The sequence below is a fragment of the Lynx rufus genome, unplaced genomic scaffold (assembly GCF_022079265.1).
Source record: "Lynx rufus isolate CCGP_SWC_20201006 ecotype Redwood Valley unplaced genomic scaffold, mLynRuf1.p SCAF_10, whole genome shotgun sequence".
In the NCBI taxonomy this organism is placed as follows: Eukaryota; Metazoa; Chordata; class Mammalia; order Carnivora; family Felidae; genus Lynx; species Lynx rufus.
In genome coordinates this window covers 39,911,600-39,933,766 of record NW_025814824.1, presented here as the reverse complement: position 1 = coordinate 39,933,766, position 22,167 = coordinate 39,911,600, and the positions used below count along the sequence as shown (strand labels likewise).

Below are 22,167 nucleotides of genomic sequence, written 5' to 3'. Positions count from 1 at the left end.
GGGGGAGGGGCAGAGAGAGAGGGAGACACAGAATTGGAAGCAGGCTCCAGGCTCTGAGCCATCAGCCCAGAGCCCGACGCGGGGCTCGAACTCACGGACCGTGAGATCGTGACCTGAGCCGAAGTCGGATGCTCCACCGACTGAGCCACCCAGGTGCCCCTCAATAATGTTAATTTAATTCTTTTTATTACGAAGCCGGGGCAATTTATTAGATAACGCACATGTGGCATAATGCACTCAGAAGCCTAGAGTCATTTACTGTGTCCTCAGCCGGCGGTGATAAATAATCTCTTAACAACTTAATTTCCTTGAAAGGGAATTTTATAGCAATAAACTTGGCTCTTGTTCACACCTTAAAGTAAACAACTCGGTTTCTTCGTTGTTTGGCCGTGAGTGAAGTTTCTGTCTTACTCATGGATCTTTGGGTAGATCTTTGCTAGCAATTTGAAGATAAGCCAGCCTTGTTTCAGACCGGATGGTCCTTTTCATGGTCTCTTACATTCATCTTAGTATGGCCTCCAGACTCTGTCCCCCGCACACCACCACCAGCTTCGTGGTGGTAGGGCACATGGGCTCCCAGGGTCGACATGTGGTCCCACCGGATGAGCGCTGCCTCGTGTTGGGAGAATTGAGTTCCACGCGGTGCTGGGCATTGACTGGGCTGAGTGACCAAGACCATCCTCCCAACCTCCCTGCCTCTCTGGTTCCTTATTCTATATAAAGGCACAGCAAAATTGGTCCCTATAGCTCTTTCAGTGCTGGCTCTGAGAACACATTTGTGAGGACCATTTTAGTCCTTCAGTAGACTCGGAGAAATCATCCAGAGTTCCTCACTGACTGATGGGGTCGGGGGTCGGTATCGGGTTTCCTTACCCTCCTATCGGCCCTGGGTACCATCTCTTAATTCAGAGGGGAATATTGAGACCTTCTGTTTTTGATTCAAAAGAAGCTCGGCACTAAATAACATGAACCGTTTATACTCTAAATGCCAGCATGAGCTTTGGAGTTCACTTTTCTCATCTGATCCTCACCCTATGAGGGAATCAGGACAATGGTTAGCATTTTTGTTTGACAGGAAAAGAAAATAAGGTCTTGCCACTCTAAGTCACTGGTCCACAGTCACGTGGCTAGTGATGTGGCCCGTGCCACCGAATTCAGGCTTCGCACTTTTCACCAGAGCCCTTTACACGCTTTACTATCCCTTCAAAAATGAAGCCGCCCCTCAGAGAGCTGACACCCCCATTCTACCTGTGTTTTCAACCTTTCCCGCACAGATACTCCGCATGATGTGGTCTGCAGTAATTATAAGGAATTATAACCGCGTATTCAGTTTCCAATTTCTCTCTCCACGAATTGGAGCAGGGAGCTGAGGAGGGAGAGTGGAGAAGAACTGAAGGAAAAGCCCTGCAAAATGAAGAGCCCTTTATCCAGCCAGCCACACACCTTCCTCAGACAAACACAGGTGCCTCTCTGTGCCAGGCTTGGTGCTGGGAACATAATGTGATGCAGGCACGAGGGGCTTGGGGACAAGGGTGAGAGTCGGAGGGATCTGTGCCATGTGAATCAGCTGCCTCAAGTTAGTTGTTCGGGCTTTAGGACCAGAAGTGCATTCTTCACTGGTTTTCTCCTCCATCTTGGTTTCTCCTTTATCCAATATCAAAAGAAAATTAGGTGAGAACAGCACTGCAGCTCTAAGTGTGTTCTCCAAGGTAGCACGGTCCAAAGGAAATAAAAGGCGAGCCCATAGGTGTGATTTAAAAACTTTCCAGCAGTCACATTTTTTAAAAAGAAAAAAAGAAGCAGGTAAAATCAACGATGTTTCATTTAACCCAATATGTCCAAAATGTGGTCCTTTCAGCATGCAATCAATGCAAAAATTACTGAGACATTTTACATTCTTTTCTGTGCAATGGGGGGTATCTTTTAACTTTTCAGATCGAGCCTCATTTCGGACCAGTCGCTTCACCAGTCCTCAGTAGCCACCTTTGGCTGGTGGCCGCCATGTTGGACAGTGTGCACCACTGGGTTTGCCTCGGAGAACAGACTGGTAAAGCAGCGGAGTGAGGCTCTCACCACCCTCGGTTGGGCGCCCCACTCCAAGGAGTCCTGAGGGACCTCTCCGACTCCTGCTCTGGTTGTATTTGGTGGGGGGAAGCTGCACCACCCTTCCCGTTGATGGTTGATCAGCCACAGGGAGCCCTCGGCCTCCTTCAGGTTCCAGCCCCCAGCAGGCCTCCTTTCCTTACCGTGAAACATGACCACCGCCAGAGCCGGCCTGCAGGCGCACTTCAGAGAAGCCCCCGTTTGCAGCCCTCATGAATTGCTCTTTCTTTTCCACCACACACAGAAACCATTTCCCCGACTCCTTTTACCCCCAACGCCCTGCGGGGGGAGCTACACAAGGCTCCCTTTGTTTCCCAGGTTGGAGTTCCACAATGTACCTGCTTTTGATAAAAGCCTTACCCTGAAAAGCCACATTTTTGTCCCTTTTCTTCCTTTCCCATTTTTACAGAACCAACGAGCAAACCTTCACTTTCAACATTTAACCTTGTAAAATATGAGCAGGTTTCGACTTTGGAAGTGGATTTGAGAGCTCCCCAGCTCCCTGCCCGGGGTTTGGCTTTCTGAGAGGAAATGAGGAGCTAGGCATTGGTTCCGAAGGCTCCAGAAATCCCTGTATGATGCCTTTTGGTAATTTGGTGACCCTGCATTATTCTCTTACTAAAATCCTTTCCTAACCTCAGGGGGTGGTGTCCTTTAAAGAAACAGGTTTTTCGAAAACTGTGCAGTTGGGTAATTCAAAGAAAATTAGGAAGCCCCGGCGTAAATGGAGAGATGGGAACGCTCCGCCCTGAGGACGATAGCTGCCAGTGTCTGCACGCTACAAAGTTGGGGCCATCCTCCCGCAACTCTCCCACCCCACCTCGGATAACCGGCTCCCGAGAGGGTATGTAGAAGGTGGGCTGTCGGGTCATCGGCAACCTTGTTTTCTCATTTTTAACCTAGAAACCTTACATTTGCTGCACAGCAGGACGGTTGGAAACCACATCAAAAGATCCTCTGACATTGTCTTAGGTACACCTTAAAAAAAGAAAAAAAAAAACAACGCTGAAAACAAAGCAGCCTTGTGCAGGACAGGGACACGCTGGTGATTCGGAGGCATATCGCGGGGTCTCTGGACAGGGGGTACTTTTCACGTAGGCGACTGGAACCTTTACTTTTGGGAGAGAGTCTTAGTGTTATTGAGCCCGGTTTTCCCGTGGAGAAATCATGTTTTGACTCCTTTCATTCTCTCCCTCCCATGTAGTTGACTCCAGACTCAACCTTTTCCAGGACTTTGCTGCAGAGGAACCGCATTCAGTGACGAGCGTGGTGCATCTATGCTTTGTCACACACAAGACTGTGGCCCAGGAAAGGCTGTGCCTTTACAGCACTCGCTAGCTCTTAAGGTGGCATTTTTTTTAAGGTTATTTATTTTGTGAGCAGTAGGGGGAGAGAGGCAGAGAGAGAGGGAAAGAGAGAATCTCAAGCAGGCTCCATGCTGTCAGTGCAGAGCCCGACCGGGGCTAGATCCTGCGAATCGTGAGATCGTGACCTGAGCCAAGATCAAGAGTAGGACACTTAACCAACTGAGCCACCCAGGTGCCCCCACAGGGATGAGTTTCTTCAAGCCCATTCCCTACCAAATGTAATTGCTTCTGTCCTTGGTTTTTGTCTCAGAGGGACGGCGACCTTCACCTGGGCTCACAGTCCCATCTCAGCCTACGTTCTCTGAAAGGTCCATCAAGCATCCTCTCTCCTTATATGTTTAGCCTACTTTCTAGCTTATTTCCCTATGCTTCCAAAGAATGCTTACCCCCTGAATAAATCTATCTATCTATCTATCTATCTATCTATCTATCTATTATCTATCAATCATCTCTCCAACCTGTCTTTCCTTCAAGTTACCACTCTCTGTTTTTTGGTAGCAAATGACAGAAGAAGTGACCTGAGGTTGAGCAAACAGAAGGGTTAATTAGAAGGATCCTGGGATGGCTCAGAGAACTGAAAGGAAAGCCAAAAGAGCTGAGTAACCAGGCTTCCGGAAGGAAAGACCAAGGCAGCTCAGGTGCCTCGATGTTTAGGGACTCCCAACGTTGTTCCAAAGGACTCCCCCTCTCTCTATTGCTTATCTCTGCTTTTGTCTGTGTGACTTCAATCACTCCGGCTGTATTTCTCTAGCAGGCTGGAACTATGGCTCTGGACATCTCCCAGGATCGTGTCTTTTCAGTATTGCCACCAGAGAGAAATGACCAACTTTTCTCAGTTCCAGCTTACTAATCCCCAGAGAGGGGCTCCAAGCTGCCTTTCTGGAGCGCCGTGTGTCACCCTGAAGTGGGAACCGGATTACAATATTCTCTGAACCATGTGGATAGAGCAGATCTCCAAACGAAGCCAGGTTCGCTTAATGAGAAGAAAAGAAAAGCACTGGGAGCAAAAATGGATTTTCATGCCTAGGTGTCCCTTAGGCATTTCAGATGTGTGCAGAAACCGATGCAACATTTTCTTTTCTCCCCTCTCGTCTTCTCTCTAGAGACTTGCCTCTTCTTCTGAAGATCCATTTTAGATAGTGGTACCAGTCTTTTAAGCCAGGAACCTGGGTTCTTCACTTTGCCCTCTTCGTTTTCCATGTGGGCAACAGAAGTCCACCTCATTCATATCACGTGGATCCATGTTCTTCTCTCAGTGCCCACATTCCCCGGTTTGGTTCCGAAAGTCATCATTGCTTGCTAGGACTATTGCAAAAGTTTGCAAATTGGCCTCTCTATTTTTAAACTCTTCCCACTCCCTGTGGGGTTGTCTTTTAGTGTATGTGTGTGTAAATAGGTATATATGTGTGTGTGTGTGTGTGTGTGTGTGTGTGTGTATACATGTATATATAAAATATATATTTAATTATAATATATATAATGTATATGTAATATAGCATCTATTTAATTAGAATATATATAATTTTATAACACATATATAGTTATGACAAGTTTTTCCAGAATACAACTTGATCATGCTACTCCTTTGCTTAACAACTTACACCTTTTCCTTGCTTTCTGAAGCCCTGCACAATGGGCTTGACCAAAATTCACCCCCTTTTCAGCTCTTGATTCAAACACTTCAAACTGGACCCCATTTTCATCATGCCTTTTAATATATTTAATGTTTATTTATATTAAATTCATGCATGTGTATAGTTTTTATTGTGAAAAAATCCTGTTTTTCAAGATTTATTGTGAAAAGCGGTAACCTCTGCCTGTGTTCTTCCCAGAGCAGCCATTTCAGCTCTTTTAGCTGTTTCTTTGGTGTTACCTCCATATTCTGAATAACATGATGTCTGTCATGTGTCTGGTTTGATTTTTCAGCTTTAATATTCTGACCTTTATTTCTGCCTTCCCTTGCCTCCCCAACTCATACATGCACACTTTCCTTTCCATATCCTCTCTCTATAGTTATATCATACACTTGATACATAGTCAGACTTTACATTAACATAACTAGGAGAATATTTCTCACAGCTGAGCTGTGTTATATATTATGACTACATTTACTTTCTTGAACAACTTTCTGTTTTCCCTGGAGTTAGTAATTGCCATATTTTTTAAATTGTTTACTTTTCTATACACCAGTCAGTGATTCAGTCCTAAGCTCATTGCCAGAAGTTAAAATAGGTCCTCAATATATTCACACATGGCACTAATCCATCTGTTTTGTTTATATTCTTGGACTTAATCTTTCCGAACCCCTCTGTCTCCTAATCTGATTTTTTCATTTGGGTGGAATAGAAATGAGGTTAGGGAAAAGCACTCAGAAATAAAATATATACATCACTCTGGCATTTGGAGGGAAGAGAAAACACTTTTCCTCAGATGTAATACCCATTTACTTTATTTTTTTTTTTAAGTCATCAATTTATTTCCTAGGCCACAGTACTGCATGACCCCTTGGGCTATTTGGGTTGGGGTTTGCTCTCTGACTGGTTCATGTTCACTTACATGCAGGCTTCTCCATTGATATATGATGGGATGACAATGCTAGTGATGATGACAGTGATTCTACAGAAGATGGTAAACAAATATCTCCAAATGTTATCTGTCTCATCTTGCAGAGGAAGGAGAGCAGTCACAGAACAGGAGTAATCAGCAGTGGTCGTTTCATCATGGTGGAGATGCACGTGATGCTCTGAGGAGACAGCCTCTTCACTAAAACACTAATGCACATAAAACAGGTCTGTAAGACCAGCTTACATTTCTCCAGTGTTTATAGCCTGCCAGGTGCCTCGTGCTGTGCCTGCATTTTCTCACTTAATTCACACAGTAGCCCTATGACTTTGGATGTTGAGGACTTCCATTTGGTAGAGAAGGAGACCATGTTAGTTTGCCCAAAGTCAAGCAACTAGTATCTGTGGGGCTCAGGAATTGAGCCCAGGAAGTCTGACCTTAGAGCCCCACTCTTCCCTCTGTGCCTTACTACTCTTGATCTTAGAAGTGATATATGGGGTGCGGTACCAACCAATAGAATAACAAATGATTGAAGTGAATACCGAAGGTGTGCGGAAGAATGGTGTGGCAACTGCATTGTGAGCATTGGACCACTGGGATCTTTTTATGTTCATCTTGATGTCCTCAGGATTGCCCTTGGGTGTATTTGCTGAATATCATTTAGTAGAACACATCATTTCCACAAATGTGTCAACATATGTTCTGTCTAGGAAAAGGAAGAGAGGGCACATGTTTTTAGCAATACCTACAAGGTGCTGCAAAATCAGAGCTGGATTTTTACTTGGTCTCACCCTTAGACTTAACATTATGTGTCCCAGGTTATTAAACCTTGTCATTTCCTCACCTCCCATGTCCTGTGTGCTTTTGTTAACACTGTTTCACTGCCGTGTGATCCCCTTCTCCGCCAACTCCACCTAGCAACACTTATTCACCCTTAGGATAGTTCAGATATCACCTCCTTGAGGGACACTTTCCATGACTTTTGCAGAGGATTCCTTGTCCACGTTCCACGAGGATGTGATTTATCTTGCCTCCAGTACAGTATGTCCCTGTGCTCTCTATACCAGTATTTAACACAGTGCTTGGCTCTCTGATGGCATTTAGTAAAAGTTTATTTAATTAATAAATAAATGTTGAACAGGCAAATAGTCTTATGAAAACTGTCTCTCCAATTCTCCAGGACCACTTTTCCTGGATAAGAAATTTTTCCAGAACTGTTCCCTTTACGGTTTACTTTATCCTATCTTCATTTTTTGGGGGTTATTTATTAAAAATATTGTATAATGGAAAGTGGCCGACCCTTAATTTCTAACTGACTGTTTTTATTAGACCCAACTGAGCGCAAATATTCCATTCCACTACTTTGTTATTTTTTTCGATGTTCAACATACATATTACCCATAAAAATGTGACTTCCTGCTTTATTTCCAGCATAACACATGAGGGTTCTATAAAATTTACTGGAGAAAATAAAATGTAGCGCAGACAGGAGATTTTTATCTATTCATGTGGCTCCCCACTGTCGACTCATATCATGTAATTCTACTTAGCACTTCTGGGCCCATTTCCTTCAAAGTACTTTCCAAGCATTACCTAAGCGATGTTGTATAGACGAGCGGATGGGACGCCGGGAACTTAAGCCGTAAATGCAGAACTGTTAAACACAGTTCTGAGGAAATTAGATTTTAGACTTGGAAAGAAATATGGTCCTGACACTAATACCCTGTCTCAATTCAAATGACCAAACGTCCACCTCCCCTCTGACATCTCCTCTATGAAGACAAGGGGGATATTATATGAAATGGAAGGGTGACTGAGCAGTGGTGTTCTAAAGATATGAAAAGCTATAATCGCCCCAGAGCAACTACACTAAAAAATGTGGTTTTTTTTTTCCTCAAGATTGTTGAAAAAAGAACTGCCATCGCTTCATAATCAAGACATAGTATACCACACCTGGAAAGGCCAGTAACAGTTCAAGCACAACCAGTATTTTCATGTAATAATCGCAATTGCGATTTTGTAAGTGCCTACTCTGTGCCAGGTGTATACGGTATCTTTAATCCTTTCCGTGACACTTAGAACAAGCTTGTGATTCTGCAAAATTGAAGTTTTGCCCGGGCCAGGCTCTGTGATCCCTCCTAACTTCAATCTGGGAGGATTTTCCAATGTAAAAAGGACACCTTTTAGAAAATGCCATCGAGTAGAGAAAAAGGCCAGGGGGCTAAATAAAGAATTGTGCTCACAGAATGAAGTTTTCCAGACTTAGTTTTTCAAACTCGTGGAAATATCTGGAAGGTGCAAATTAACACAGCTGTGACCAGTGGGGAGTGGAACTGCAGAGTATCAAGAGAGGGGTAGCTCTCAGTTATTAGCTTATATAGTCTTCTGTATCACATGCAGTTTTTTGAAACAATAAGCATACAGTGATTTAGGAATTTCGAAGTAGTTTTACGGGAAAAACGTATACACTTGTTTTATAATCCGGGTCCTGTTTTCACATGTTGCTTCTCCCTCCCAGTCCGGCGCCATCTGTAAATCTGAGTAGGAATTCTGCAGTTTTTCCTGCAGGCAGAGGCGTGTCCTGTCTAGTTCATCACTGTGTCTACAACATCAAGCACCTGCCTGGTGCCTACTGAGTGCTCAGTAATTATTGGTTGAATGAATGAGTTCTGTAAAGGAATCTTCAATTTTCTGTTTCCCTTTCTGCCTTTTGATTTTAGAGAGAGAGAGGGTGAGAGAGCTCACGCGAGCAAGGGTGAGAGGAGCAGAAAGAGAGAGAGAGGGAATCCTAGGCAGGCTCCATGCTTAGCGCGGTGCCCAACGCGAGGCTCAAACCCACGACTGTGGGATCATGACCTGAGCCAAAGCCAAGGGTCAGACGCTCAACCAAGCCACCGAGGCGCCCCTGTTTTCCTTTCAATGACCGTATCATAAGTAAATGCTTTGGTGCATGTATATGCATCTGTGTTTTAGATGGGGTTTGCTGGGCAGCTGGGTGGCTCAGTTGGTTGAGCATCTGACTACAACTCAGGTCATGATCTCACAGTTCATGAATTCAAGCCCCATATCCGGCTCTCTGCTGTCAGGACAGAGTGTGTCCCACCCCAAACCCTCCTTTGGTCTTTCTCTCTCTCTCTCTCTCTCTCTCAAAAATAAACATTAAAAGAAATTTTAAACATAAGACGGGGCTTCCAACAAATGGGCAAGGCTAACGAGAAAAGAAAACTAGGCAACTGAATATGTAAATGATGTGCATGTGCTGAGCTAAGGTCAATGACACTGTATCAGGCTGTGGAATAATGACTGCCCAGACATCAGACATCGAGAGACCCTTCCCAGTATTGCCATGCCATGCCCAAAGCACCTGCCCATCACTTTCAGGCCCACATGGGGGTAAACCAGTGATTTCATGTCTCATTAATGTTGTTAATCTGATTTTCGCAGGGTTTGCATTTTCATTTTAAATTCTAGCTTCATGGTTACATTAAAGCCATAAACAATATTTAATCTTATTTGTGCCTATATATTTTTTTGTTTTATTTATTTATTTTTTTTATTTGTGCCTATATTTAAGTAATATTATAATAAAAAATAATGTAAGCCCAACACCGAGGGTCCGTCAAATTGCTTTTTCAAAAAGGAATTGCGTTGAAGAACTGCAAGTTCAAATTGTCACTGAAACTGTTAAGCCGGACGAAACCAAAGACAGAGTCCTATGACATACCTTGAATCCTACAGTTTGTGTATCTTTGGTCCATCGAGCAGAAATGCACGTGGCAACTCGCACCCACACTGGGCAGTGACCTTATCCACAGGATATAATCACAGACTTCATCTTCTGTTTTTCAAAATCAAGACACATGTCCTGATCCTGGCCCTGGTGAGCTGGTGGCTTGGCTCTCAGCCACAGCCGTCACAAACTCCTGTGCAGACCTCCACCACGTATGGCTTTACTGCTTACGCTGTTTACTCAACTGCATGCAGTTTTTGTCATTATACATCAATTATCACAGCTAGGAGACCAGAAACTAGTCATATGCAGTTTCTGCATGTCTTCAGACTTGAATTCCTCTACGCTAAGCTCCCACTGTGTTCTTTTGACCTCACTCCTGAGGCCAAGTGGGATGTCAAGCATTGCTTCGCTCACCGAGCTCTTTTTCCCCGCGCAGCTTCTATCTACCCTGGGCCCAAGGGATTGGTGGCTTTGCTTGAATTGCCTATGTAATTAGCATTATTTCTGCTACCCACCTCTTCTGCCATTTCAAAAGATCTGCCTTCTGAGTAGCCCTGACCTGAGCATGAGATTTATGCGGATAAATTTATGTGGATTTATGTGGATAGGGGAATATATATTGTAACAATGATCCCGAGCTGAAAGAGGAGGAAATAAAATTGTATACAAATGCTGATTACAGCTAAGGGAAATATATGCATATATTATAAAAAGATTTGAAAAGAAAATTATTCTTATTATATTATTATTATTATTTTAAAGTGGGGAAGAGTAGCAGAGAGAGAGAATCCCAAGCTGATCTGCTGTCAGTGTGGACCCCAATATGGGGCTGGAACCCACGAACTGTGAGATCATGACCTGAGCCAAAACCAAGAGGTTCAACCCACTGAGCCACCCAGGTGCCCCTTATATATTATTATTAATAAACTATATTGCGTTCAGTGTTTATTACATTTTTACCATTGAGCTTGAAAATAAAATTAATAAATCAAAGTAAGTGGGTTTAGTTGACATAGCATGTTTTTGGTGAATGTATGACAGCTCCAAGTTTTCACAACTTTTTCTAAGTCCTCACAAGAAGATGAACAATGGTCAGCCAGAAACTTACAACAGAGTGATACTTAAAGTGATCTTTCTCCTCTTTTCAAAAAAAAAATGGTGGTGGGAGGGCATATGCTTTGTCCAGCATTCTAGAACCTCTACTATTCTCCATGATTTCTCAAAAAGACAAAAAAAAAAAGGCTGTTGATGATTCTGATTTCATATTTTCTACTTCTTTCAGTGCCCTTGAAATATTCATTAGGGCTGGGATAATCCCTTGGGCTTTGCCGTCAGAAGAATGTTTATGTTTTTCCTATCTTCTTTGGAAATCAGTATTTCCATTGAGAAAAGAAAAGTGGGTTAGACAAGATTATCACTAATGCACCTTCCAGATCTAAAATATTACAGTAGGAACAACTGTGTGTATTATACACAAATGTGAAAAGATCTATCCGGTGTAAATAAAGTATAAAACAATTGAAGTTGGAATGATATATACATATAAATTTAGCCAAGAGTGGTATAATAGAGTGGTTATTTTGTTTTGGTTGTAAAAGCAAAATTGTTTGACTTCTGCAACAATGAACACTTGAAAATATATTTTAAAAAATTAAGGAATAGTGTTAATTTTATCTGCAGAATTTATTTCCAGTGTTCCTGTGTTTCGCTAAGAGGTTATGTATTAGCCAGTCACAAAAGAACAAAGACCGTGTGATTCCACTTACACGAGAGACCTGGAGTGCTCACCTCACGGAGAGAAAGTAGAAGGGGCAGGGAGGATGATGGGGAATTACTGTTTAATGGGCACAGAGGTTTAGTTTTGCAACATGAAACACTGCTGTGGATGGATAGTGGTGATGGTTGCATGACAATGAGAATGTACTTAATGTCACTGAACTGTATACTTAAAAATGATTAAGACGGTAAATTTTGCGTTATGTGCATTTTACCACAAATGAAAGAGACAACGTACTTATTCAAATGCAGAGGTCTGTGTTAGTCCTATATATTCATGTCATTTTTAAAAATAAAATGCTTAGAAATAAAATTAATGAGAACTTATAGAATCTAAATGAAGGAAAGCTTAAAATTTTATGCAAGGTACAAAATTGGTGTGAGTAATTGGAGAGATGTGCGTAGTTCTAAGTACGAAGATATAAGGTTAAGACTGCTGACTATATAAAAAGATCTATATTGGGGCGCCTGGGTGGCTCAGTCGGTTGAGTGACTGACTTCGGCTCAGGTCATGATCTCACGGTTTGTGAGTTTGAGCCCCACATCGGGCTCTGGGCTGATAGCTCGGAGCCTGGAGCCTGCTTCAGATTCTGTGTCTCCCTCTCTCTCTCTGCCCCTCCCCCACTCATGCTCTGTCTCTCTCTGTCTCAGAAATAAACATAAAAAAAAATAAAAAGATCTATAAATTCAATGTACTCCTTTTGTAGAAAGTAGACAAATTGATTCCAAAGTGTGAATCAAAGATATCTATGTAAGAATATCCCAAAAGGTCTTTAAAAAGAGGAAAGGAAAAAAAAAATACCTCTAGATATTAAAACGTATTCCAAAAACTAAAGTAATTTTAAAAGGTTGGCATTATTTTAATAGACAGGCAGATGAATGGAAAAAAATAAAATTTAATGCATGCATACATTTGCTATCAATAAAAATACAGTCCAAACTGTTGGAGGGAATGGATATATTTATAATATTATCATCATTATATGAGAACGGGTACTGGCTAGTCCTTTGGGAACAAAATACAACTTTGCTTCTCATGCAAAATAAGGTCCCGAGAGCCCAACAATTTAAACATGTTAGTAAGACAAATGTACTAAAAGAAAAATTGGGAAATAATTTTTTGTAAGAGTGGAGGGGAAGGACTTTAGAATAAATACTCAAGATCCAGACACAATAAATACATATTCAATAAATAGGACCATATAGGGGCACCTGGCTGGCTCAGTTGGTTGAGTACCTGACTCTTTTTTTTTTTTTAATTTTTTAAATGTTTATTTATTTTTGAGAGAGAGAGAGAAAGAGAGAAAAGATACAGAATCTGAAGCAGGCTCCAGGCTCTGAGCTATCAGCACAGAGCCTGACATGGGGCTTTGAACCCACCAACCGTGAGATCATGACCTGAGCTGAAGTCAGAGGCTGAACCAAGTGAGCCACACAGGTGCCCTGCACCTGACTCTTGATTTCAGATCAGGTCATGCTCCCAGGGTCGTGGGATTGAGCCCCACCTTGGGCACCGCGAGTGTGGAGCCAGTTTAAGATTCTCTCTCTCTCTCCCTCTGCCCCTCTCCGCCACTCACGTGCTCTCAATCTCCAAATAAATAAATAAATAAAGCCATATAAAAATTAAATACTTTCACAGAGAACAACCAGGAATACAGTGAATATAAAATGTTAAGGCTATTTCTCTTAAGATACAAGGAACTCTTAGAATTAATAAGGAAAAGACCAACAACCCAACAATGGCCAAGATATTTGAATCAGTTCACTCACACACAAAAATGTGAATAGTTTATAAACTTAAAAAAATGTGTTCATCATAATTCAAATAGAAATATAATTAAATTTTTTTGTTTACATTTATTTATTTTTGAGAGACAGAGCACAAGTGGGGGAGGGACAGAGAAAGACTGAGACACAGAATCTGAAGCAGACTCCAAGCTCTGAGCTGTCAGCACAGAACCCGACGTGGGGCTCGAACTCACAAACTGTGAGATCATGACCTGAGCCAAAGTTGGACACTTAACCGACTGAGCCACCCAGGCGGCCCTAGAAATATAATTTTTTAAAAGTGATATATGTCATGTTTCACATAGATTGGTGAAGACTAATATGTTGTGTACATAAGAGTTTAGGGAAACAGGCAAATTTACCCACTGATGGAAAAAAATGGGAATTGCAATGATTTCTTTGGAAAGCATTTATGCAACAAATATCAATATTCTATTTCATTTTATTTTTGAATTTTAAATATTTTTTTTATTTTTGAGAGAGAGAGAGAGTGCGCACATGGAGGAGAGGCAAAGAGAGAGGGAGACACAGAATCTGAAGCAGGCTCCATACTCTAAGCTGTCAGCACAGAGCCCAAACCTAGGAACCATGAAAATCGTGACCTGAGCTGAAGTCAGCTGCTTAACCAACTGAGCTACCCAGGCGTCCCAAGTATCAATATTTTAAATGAACATTCTATTTTACCCAGTAATTCTCATTCCGAAGATATATCCTCACTTGACCGCAAAAAAGTAAGTGTAAAGGATATTCGTTTAAACTCTGTCTTTAGTATTGAAAGACTAGGAATACATCTATCTGTAAATAAAACAGCAATTAAGGAAATCATGGTACTTTTATGCAACGAAGTAGTATACAGTCAGGAAAGGAGTGAGTTAGATACGATAGTGTTAAGTGCCATAGCTTAGGAATAGACAGATTGACAATGGAACAAAATAGAGAGCCCAGAAATAGACCTATCCATATCTGCTCAACTGATATTCAGTAAAGAGGAATATCAAGTAGCTTTGAAGCATATAGTTCTTAATAATTTTTAAGTACGAATTAAATAATAGGGTTCTATTTTTGTCTGTCAATTGGCAAGTATTTCTGTTTCCATTTTGATGTTTATTTATTTATTTTGAGAGAGAGAGAGAAAGAGCATGAGCGGGGGAGATGCATTCATAGTTTGTTTGGGCTTAGTTTTTTACACACAAAAAGAATCATCTTCCACATCCTGTTTTGTCATTTTCTTTTCTCACTTAACACGCCAAGAATAGCTTCCCACATCAGTTAATATACAGCTACATCATCATTCTGAATGGTAATCTCATTTCATTGTATAAATGAATGAGATTTCCCTTTACCAGTCTCCCGTTGGGCATGCACGTCGATCGTTTTTTAGCGATTACAAATAATGCCTAATCCATTGGTTCCCACTGTGTAGCAAACCACCCCTAAAACTTCATAGCTTAAAATAACAACCTGTTTTCTTAAGCTTTTGTTTATATTTTGATGTTTATTTATTTATTTTGAGAGAGAGAGAGAAAGAGCATGAGCGGGGGAGGGGCAGAGAGAGGGAAAGAGAGAATCCCAAGGAGGCTCCGTGCTGTCAGCGCATAGCCTGACTCGGGGCTCGAACTCACAAACGGTGATAACATGACCTGAGCTGAAATCAAGAGTCAGATGCTTAACCAGCTGTGTCACCCAGGAGCCCCTCAACTGTCAAAAATTTGAAGAATGGTAACTTCAGTATTATCAGGCTGTTGATTTACTCATCTTGTTGTTGATTTATTTATTTAGTGTTGTTTGTCCATTCATTCAGTTATTTCATTTATATTTATTGTGCAACATGCATTACACTGGGCGCTGAGCTCTTATTGCTACAAGTTTAGTTGATTAGAGACACTACAATCGTGGCAATATGAATCTACAGCTTAAAATGTTCCTTTACGGCACAAGTTACCTTCTAGAAATTTATCCCGCATCAATAATCAGGTATGTGTGCAAAGAAGTAGTTAAAAGAATATTTAGTATAGGACTTGTGGAGGATGGAAATGGAAAAAAAAAATCTCCATCCTTACAAGTACATATCCTGTAACGTGACATTGCAGATTTCCCCACCAAGCCAGGGGGGCTGTTTCAACATCTCTTGAATCTGGGTTGGATTTGTGACTAGGAACGGCCAGCAAGAGTTTAATGAGTGTTTCGGAAGCAGGGGCTGGAAAAGCGCTTGGGCTCTCGGGCTTGCCTCCTGAGACCCTGAGGCCTTGCGTGGAGAAGCCTAGGCTAGCCCACTGGAGGATGGGAGACCACGTAGAGAGAGGCCCTGCTGTTTCAGCTGCACTGGTTCTTCCAGTGTCCTCAAAGAATCGTGAGCTTAAGAAAACGGGTTGTTATTTTAAGCTATGAAGTTTTGGGGGTGGTTTGCTACACAGTGGGAACCAATGGATTAGGCATTATTTGTAATCGCTAAAAAACGATCGACGTGCATGCCCAACGGGAGACTGGTAAAGGGAAATCTCATTCATTTATACAATGAAATGAGATTACCATTCAGAATGATGATGTAGCTGTATATTAACTGACGTGGGAAGCTATTCTTGGCGTGTTAAGTGAGAAAAGAAAATGACAAAACAGGATGTGGAAGATGATTCTTTTTGTGTGTAAAAAACTAAGCCCAAACAAACTATGAATGGGTCTGGCAGATTATACCCTAGTGTTAACAGTGGTCATTCTAATTTTTTAAATTAATTCTTTGCATATCTGTACTGCCTCGTCTCCTACTTTGGTGAAATGAAATAGTAATGAGGGTTGGGGGGCCAGTTATAGAAGAGATACTGAACGGAGTCTGGTTTCTCTAGGTAATATTCGAATCAACTAACTTTTTAAAAAGCCACTGTCTGTATCTATGCCCTGGTCCCAACGCTGTGCTCTCGCTGTTCTCTCCTCACCGCAGCTTCGTGAACCCACCGGTGGGTCCCTGCTCCTGGGTTCCCCTGCCTGTCTTTCTCCTTTTCTGCTTTTCTGGTTGGCCTCCATGAAACGTTCATTATAATTTTATTCTTTGCTTCTGTTACAGCGCCTTCCTATCTCTACTCGGGTTCCCATGCAGGATCTGTGGTTGTGGATGAAACCCAAGAGCACTTGGCTACAGACACACTTTTGTCTTCCCGGTAAGCAAAGTAACAGGAGAACCCACGGAATGAACGCCACCAAGTGCACGAGGATGGCGGAGAGCATTAGCGATGGGGGACACGCTCCCAGGCTTCGTGTCAACAAGAACACAGTGCACTGGCCACTCTTCCGCATACCCGCTTAGTGTTTATATTTTGGCTTTTACTATGGAGCTGAATATTCTTTCCAGAGTGCTATTAAAAATTCTGACTAATCCTGAGGTAGGTGACAGCCTCTTTTCACTGATGGAAATATCGAGCACCCAAATGACTAAGTGATCTCTCTCAGGGAGGAGGAAAACCTACCGTAAACTCCGTCATCTGATTGCCCCAGTGGTCCACGTGTTTTAAGCTTCCACAAATAGACGCTCTGATAGGAACGGTGTGGAAACTCTGCTGGCATTTCTACAAGTAAAATGGTAATTTGCCATTAAAAATTTACAACATGGGGCACCTGGGTGGCTCAGTCGGTGAGCAGCCGACTCTTGATTTCAGCCCAGGTCGCGATCTCGGGGTTCATGGCTTCCCGATCTCATGGTTCATGGGTTTGAGCCTCACATCAAGCTCTACACTGACCATGAAGAGTCTGCTTGGGATTCTCTCTCTCTCCCTCTCTCACTCTCTCTCTGTGCCCCTCCCCTCCCAAATAAACTTAAAAAAGAAGCAAAAAGAGTAAAGCATCATTGTTAAAAAAAAATTTACAACACCGATGAATACAAAAGTAACAATTAATGGACTTAGACCCGGGAAAATAACAATGGTGTTTATCTCCATGTCTACCTCTCTGCCTCTTCCTTCATCCATTTCCCTCCATTTATATGTATATATGTCACGGAAACAATTTGTTTTTTTAAAGTGAGTTTACATAGGTGAAGTAACGGTGTTTATCAGGCATTTGGGGGCAGTTTCTGAGCCTTTGTATCAGGTTTTCCAAAAACTCAATCAAAATGCTAAGTGATGCAGCGCAATTATGTGGTTTTGTGAGCTTCGGGATAGTTTTTATTTTTTTAATTGGTTCAGTCTCATGTTTTCCCTAATGATTACAAATGATTTGAGGCTGGGAGCTATGAAATCTGCTTAGTGGAAGGTAATCCTGCCCTGGTAGTCATTCACGGTGCCTGGGGGGTGGAGGGAGAGAGTGTTTCATATATTATCTGTGTGAATGGTTGCATTGAATCTAAACCACAGCAACTGTTAGCTGTGGGTGTGTGCTAATCCATAATTACAGTTGAACCACTTTCTTGGAGTAACCAAAGATTTCTCTACTTTGGGTTCTTTAATACCATGCTGTAAGCGAGTATGGAAATAAATTCCTCAAGCTATGTAAAATCTGACTAAAGTACATTTCTCTTAAATGCGCTCTCTAAAAAACTGTGCACAACTCTGTCACGTATCAGAAATTCCTATCTTATTACACTGTGAATTTTCTTGGCTGGTTTTGTTTTGTTTTATGATTTACCACTTTTTTTTATTTAAAAAAATTTTTTTTAACGTTTATTTATTTTTGAGACAGAGAGAGACAGAGCATGAACGGGGGAGGGTCAGAGAGAGGGAGACACAGAATCCGAAACAGGCTCCAGGCTCCGAGCTGTCAGCACAGAGCCCGACACGGGGCTCGAACTCACGGACCGCGAGATCATGACCTGAGCCGAAGTCGGCCGCTCAACCGACTGAGCCACCCAGGCACCCCTGATTTACCATTTTTTTAAAAGGTTTACTTATTTATTTTGAGAGAAGCAGAGAGAGAGAGAAAGAGAGAATCCCAAGAAGACTCTGCAACATTAGTATGGAACCGTGAGGTCATGACCTGAGCCCAAATCAAGAATCAGATGCTTAACAGACTGAGCCACCCAGGTTCCCCTATAATTTAGCACTTTTAAGTCCCAATATATTGAAGGATCAGATAGCAGTGATACTAAGATAATAGGGTTGAACTAAAACCTTCTCTTTTTAATCACACAGAAACTATCTCAAAGCTCTGGTGAATTCCACTGGCTGCTCACGCACCTACCCCCCTCCACAGGAGAGAAGGTTGGAGGCTGAGTTACCACCAGGATGGGTCGGGGCGTGGTAGTACTTAAAGAGAGAATCGTGTGCCCGTTTACAAAAATCAAATTAATGCTTTCATATATGATACGCAGAAACTACTTGCTTATTCCTCAGATCTTTATTACCTGTTATGCACCAAGAACTGTGCTAGGTTCTCTGGCTACACCTTCCTGAGACTCTGTCCTCAGAAAGGTGCAATTGTAATAGAGACATGGGTCAGCAGACATATCTGCATTGCAGTGTGACAATTATTTGGTCAACTTCAGTTGAAGAAAGAGAACGAAGTCTTCAAGGGAGAAATAGCGATTGTAGATCCAGAGATTTCCAAACCAGGCATTGGAGCAGGCAGTCCTGGATATAAATTGCGCTTCTGCAGAGAAAGTCACTCCATGACCTTGGGCAGGTGCACTTATCGGCACACAGCTTCAGTTTCTGACCAGAAATGTGATAAATGCACGTAACACTAGTGAGGAAATACATGTAAAAAGCTTAGCACAATCCCTGATACATAGGACGCTCTCATTAAATGATAGTTAATCAGCATCATCCTTACGACTCACCACCCTTGCGGTATAGATGAGGATTCAACTAAGGCCTACGGAGGAGTCAATTATCCCAGTTCCCACAGCTGTTAAGAGAAGTTGGGTCTTCAGACTCTCGGTCCTTGTTCCTTCCATTGAACGATGACATCTGGGAGGCGGACGCCACTGAGAAGTCATCCTTCTTCTGGCGTCTTTAGGGCTTTGTCCAGGCTGTGCCCCTCTGTGTAACAACAAACCAGTGGCCACATTCGCTTTGTATGCGTAGAAATGACATTTCCCTGGTAGGGCAGGAGGCTGCTGTTCTTTCTCCGTGAATTCGCCTGAGATGGGTCAAGTGGAGGAGAAAGATGAGACGTAGAAAGGCAGCAGTACCAGAGAGAAAGCTCTTTATCTCAAGCCACGGACGTTAAAACCCAGTGCAAAACTGACTTGCCTCTGAAGACTTGCCTCTTGTTTTACTCTAACACAAAGCAGTCCTGAGCCATCTCTCTCCTCCACCACGTCTTGGTTTGGGGATGAGAATGGGCAGAGGAAATGGGTCCCCTCTAAAACACAGACCTTAACAGTTTTTTTTAATGTTTTTATTTATTTTTGAGACAGAGAGAGACAGAGCATGAGCAGGGGAGGGGCAGAGAGTGAGAGGGAGACACAGAATTGGAAGCAGGCTCCAGGCTCCGAGCTGTCAGCACAGAGCCTGACATGGGGTTCGAACTCACGGACTGCGAGATCATGACCTGAGCCGAAGTTGGACGCTCCACCAACTGAGCCACCCAGACACTCCCACAGACCTGAACAGTTCATGGAAGAGGGGTTCTGTTTGGAGTCCAGGGTCCCAGATGGGCCTTATGAATGGTTTTTGCCTGTGGTGGGGAGACAGTAAAGAAAGGGAAGAAAGGGAGGGAAGGGGATTGTACCTCCCCCCCCACCAAGTGCTGCTTCATTTACAGAAATTCGAGTAAAATGCATAAATCAAAGACAAAATGGACTTCTGTTGGCCCAGATGTCTGTGGAGTTCTTTGATTAGAGAGCCTTGCACCTGTCCAGAGCTCCAGAGTCCCCTGGGAGGAAGCAGCAAGGAATGTGTGGTTGGGTTTCTTGGTGACCTAAGGAGAAGGGAGCAAAGGAGGACTCTTCCTAAATCGTGTTGGAACTCCGATGTGCTCAACTGCAGCTGGTAACACGCCTGTGTCCCCGGCAGAGACAAGCCACACCGACCTCACTCAAACTTCACCTTCCCAGGAAATTTATAGTTCTGGGATACTCCGCAGCTTGCTTTTCTGGACCTTCGTATACCCCATGCAACTAGCAGACGTGGAATAGTATCCTTCTCCTACAGGTGAGAGCCTTGCAGTTCCGCAAGGGTGAATGTTATATGCAGCTGACGAAGCTGAAGCCAGAGCTTGACTTTAGGTTCTTCTGATTTCATGCCCAGTTCCTTTCCCCCTATGGTCTGCCCTGCTGTAGTGCATGTTTCTGTAAATGAGGATCCATTCATGCTCGGTTGGTCAAAGGGAAATGGTGTTGGTAGAAGGAAGAAACTGCGTTGGTTCATATATGCTTTATCCTCATCAAAGAGTCTTGGACCAACGAGAGCAGAAATTAGAACCTTCAGTGAGAGAGAGAAACCCACTTCGCCTGCTGCTATGCTGGCCACAGAAGCCCCTAGTAGATGTATTTTTATATATTCAAAATAGAAGCTGGCCTCTGGGCTCCCCCCCTGGCCTGCATGGCCCCCAGCTCACATAGCTGCCCTCCTTCCAGCCCCACTTCCATGGCGGCCCCATTGGCTGACAGCCCCACTTCCGATTGCCCTGCTTTGCCGTTTGTCAGCTTTGCCCTGATCTCTAGCATTTCCACTCTGTTACTTTTGTGAACTCTTCGTATGTAAGGTGACAGCCTCCAGAGATGCTGAGCTACACACTGGGCAGTCCAAGTTACCTCCCCAACTGCCGATGATCAGTGCTTTGGTACGTGCTCTGGTTATAAAAGCGCGTAGGATTTTGAATGGGCTGCCCCAGCCTTGTGTTTGTCATTAGTCTTATTACTTGGTCTCTCAACTTCTGATAAGGAATATATATTCTCTGTACGAAACACTTTATACACATGATCACATGAGTTCAACGCAAGAATAGGTAATGTAGGATGAGTTCTATTATTGAGTTCTATTATTATTCCCATTTTAAGGAAGACAAAACCAACGCTCTGAGAGGTTCCGTAACGTTTCCAAGTGGGGGGACTGGAGTTAAAGCCAAGGTCTGCCTGATCCCAGTCAGAGGTGTGGCTCGTGGCTGCCATATTAGCACAGCCCCGAATCCTTGTGTTCTGCTCCCTCGTATCAGCTCTCTGAGTTCAATGGCAGACCTGCAATTTGTGAAATTTTCAAATAATGCCAAATGACCTGCCTATTGGCAATGCAGAATGGATACTTAGAGTTGCAGGAGGGTTGTTTTACAAGGGGCCTTGTATTGGTCACATTTTTATGAAGTATGTTGTTAGGATTTAAAGGGATTTGAAAGGTGTTGGCATTCTACTGTCCCCCTGTTTCCTGCCCCCCCTCAGGGCCATATAGATGTGGCTACATGAATAAGAGAAAACTGGCAGATCTTACCATAGCAAAGGACAAATAGCTGAATAGCGATTGTATGAGGAAAGACTAAATTTCTATATGACCGAAGGGGAATAACAGAATAGTGGAGGTGACTCAGGGAAGCAACAGATAAAGTGCCGTCAGCTCTATGGGAAGAGAGAGGAGGCTGGCTTGGAAGTCAGTGGAGCTGTTCATGCAGTCTAGACAGCCCACTTGGTGGGCACATTGTAAAGCCAGCTCATGCACTGGGACAAAATCGGCCTACATTCTTACATCCCCAAGAGTTGGTGAGTTGAAAATGACAAAGCATGTGTTTAAACTTTGCACGATCACTTTCTGAATCTAAATTCAGACTTTAGTATATAAATTTTAGCACTGAAGTGAAGATATCTGTCTAGCCTAGATCGCCAACATTCAAGCCATAAGCTGCCTGGTGTGATGCCTATCCTTGGGTAGAGCTTGGATTTCCAGAGAAGAAGATAACATGGCCTCTTGGTTTATTTTGGAA

At 42.9% G+C, this 22,167-nt stretch overlaps 1 long non-coding RNA gene across 2 annotated transcripts; it reads left to right on the top strand.

Annotated features, from left to right (window-relative positions):
* The first annotated feature begins 871 nt into the window (after positions 1-871).
* Positions 872-16,991, top strand: LOC124500792 (uncharacterized). 2 transcript variants are annotated; one of them, XR_006959652.1, is made up of 3 exons: positions 872-3,449; positions 4,225-4,438; positions 6,140-7,791. It is a non-coding gene; the product is annotated as an uncharacterized LOC124500792 (long non-coding RNA). The 2 variants fall into 2 exon arrangements; XR_006959653.1 differs by lacking the exon at positions 872-3,449 and adding an exon at positions 16,388-16,991 and having other exon boundaries at positions 3,640-4,438; positions 6,140-6,259.
* Positions 16,992-22,167: the final 5,176 nt, after the last annotated feature.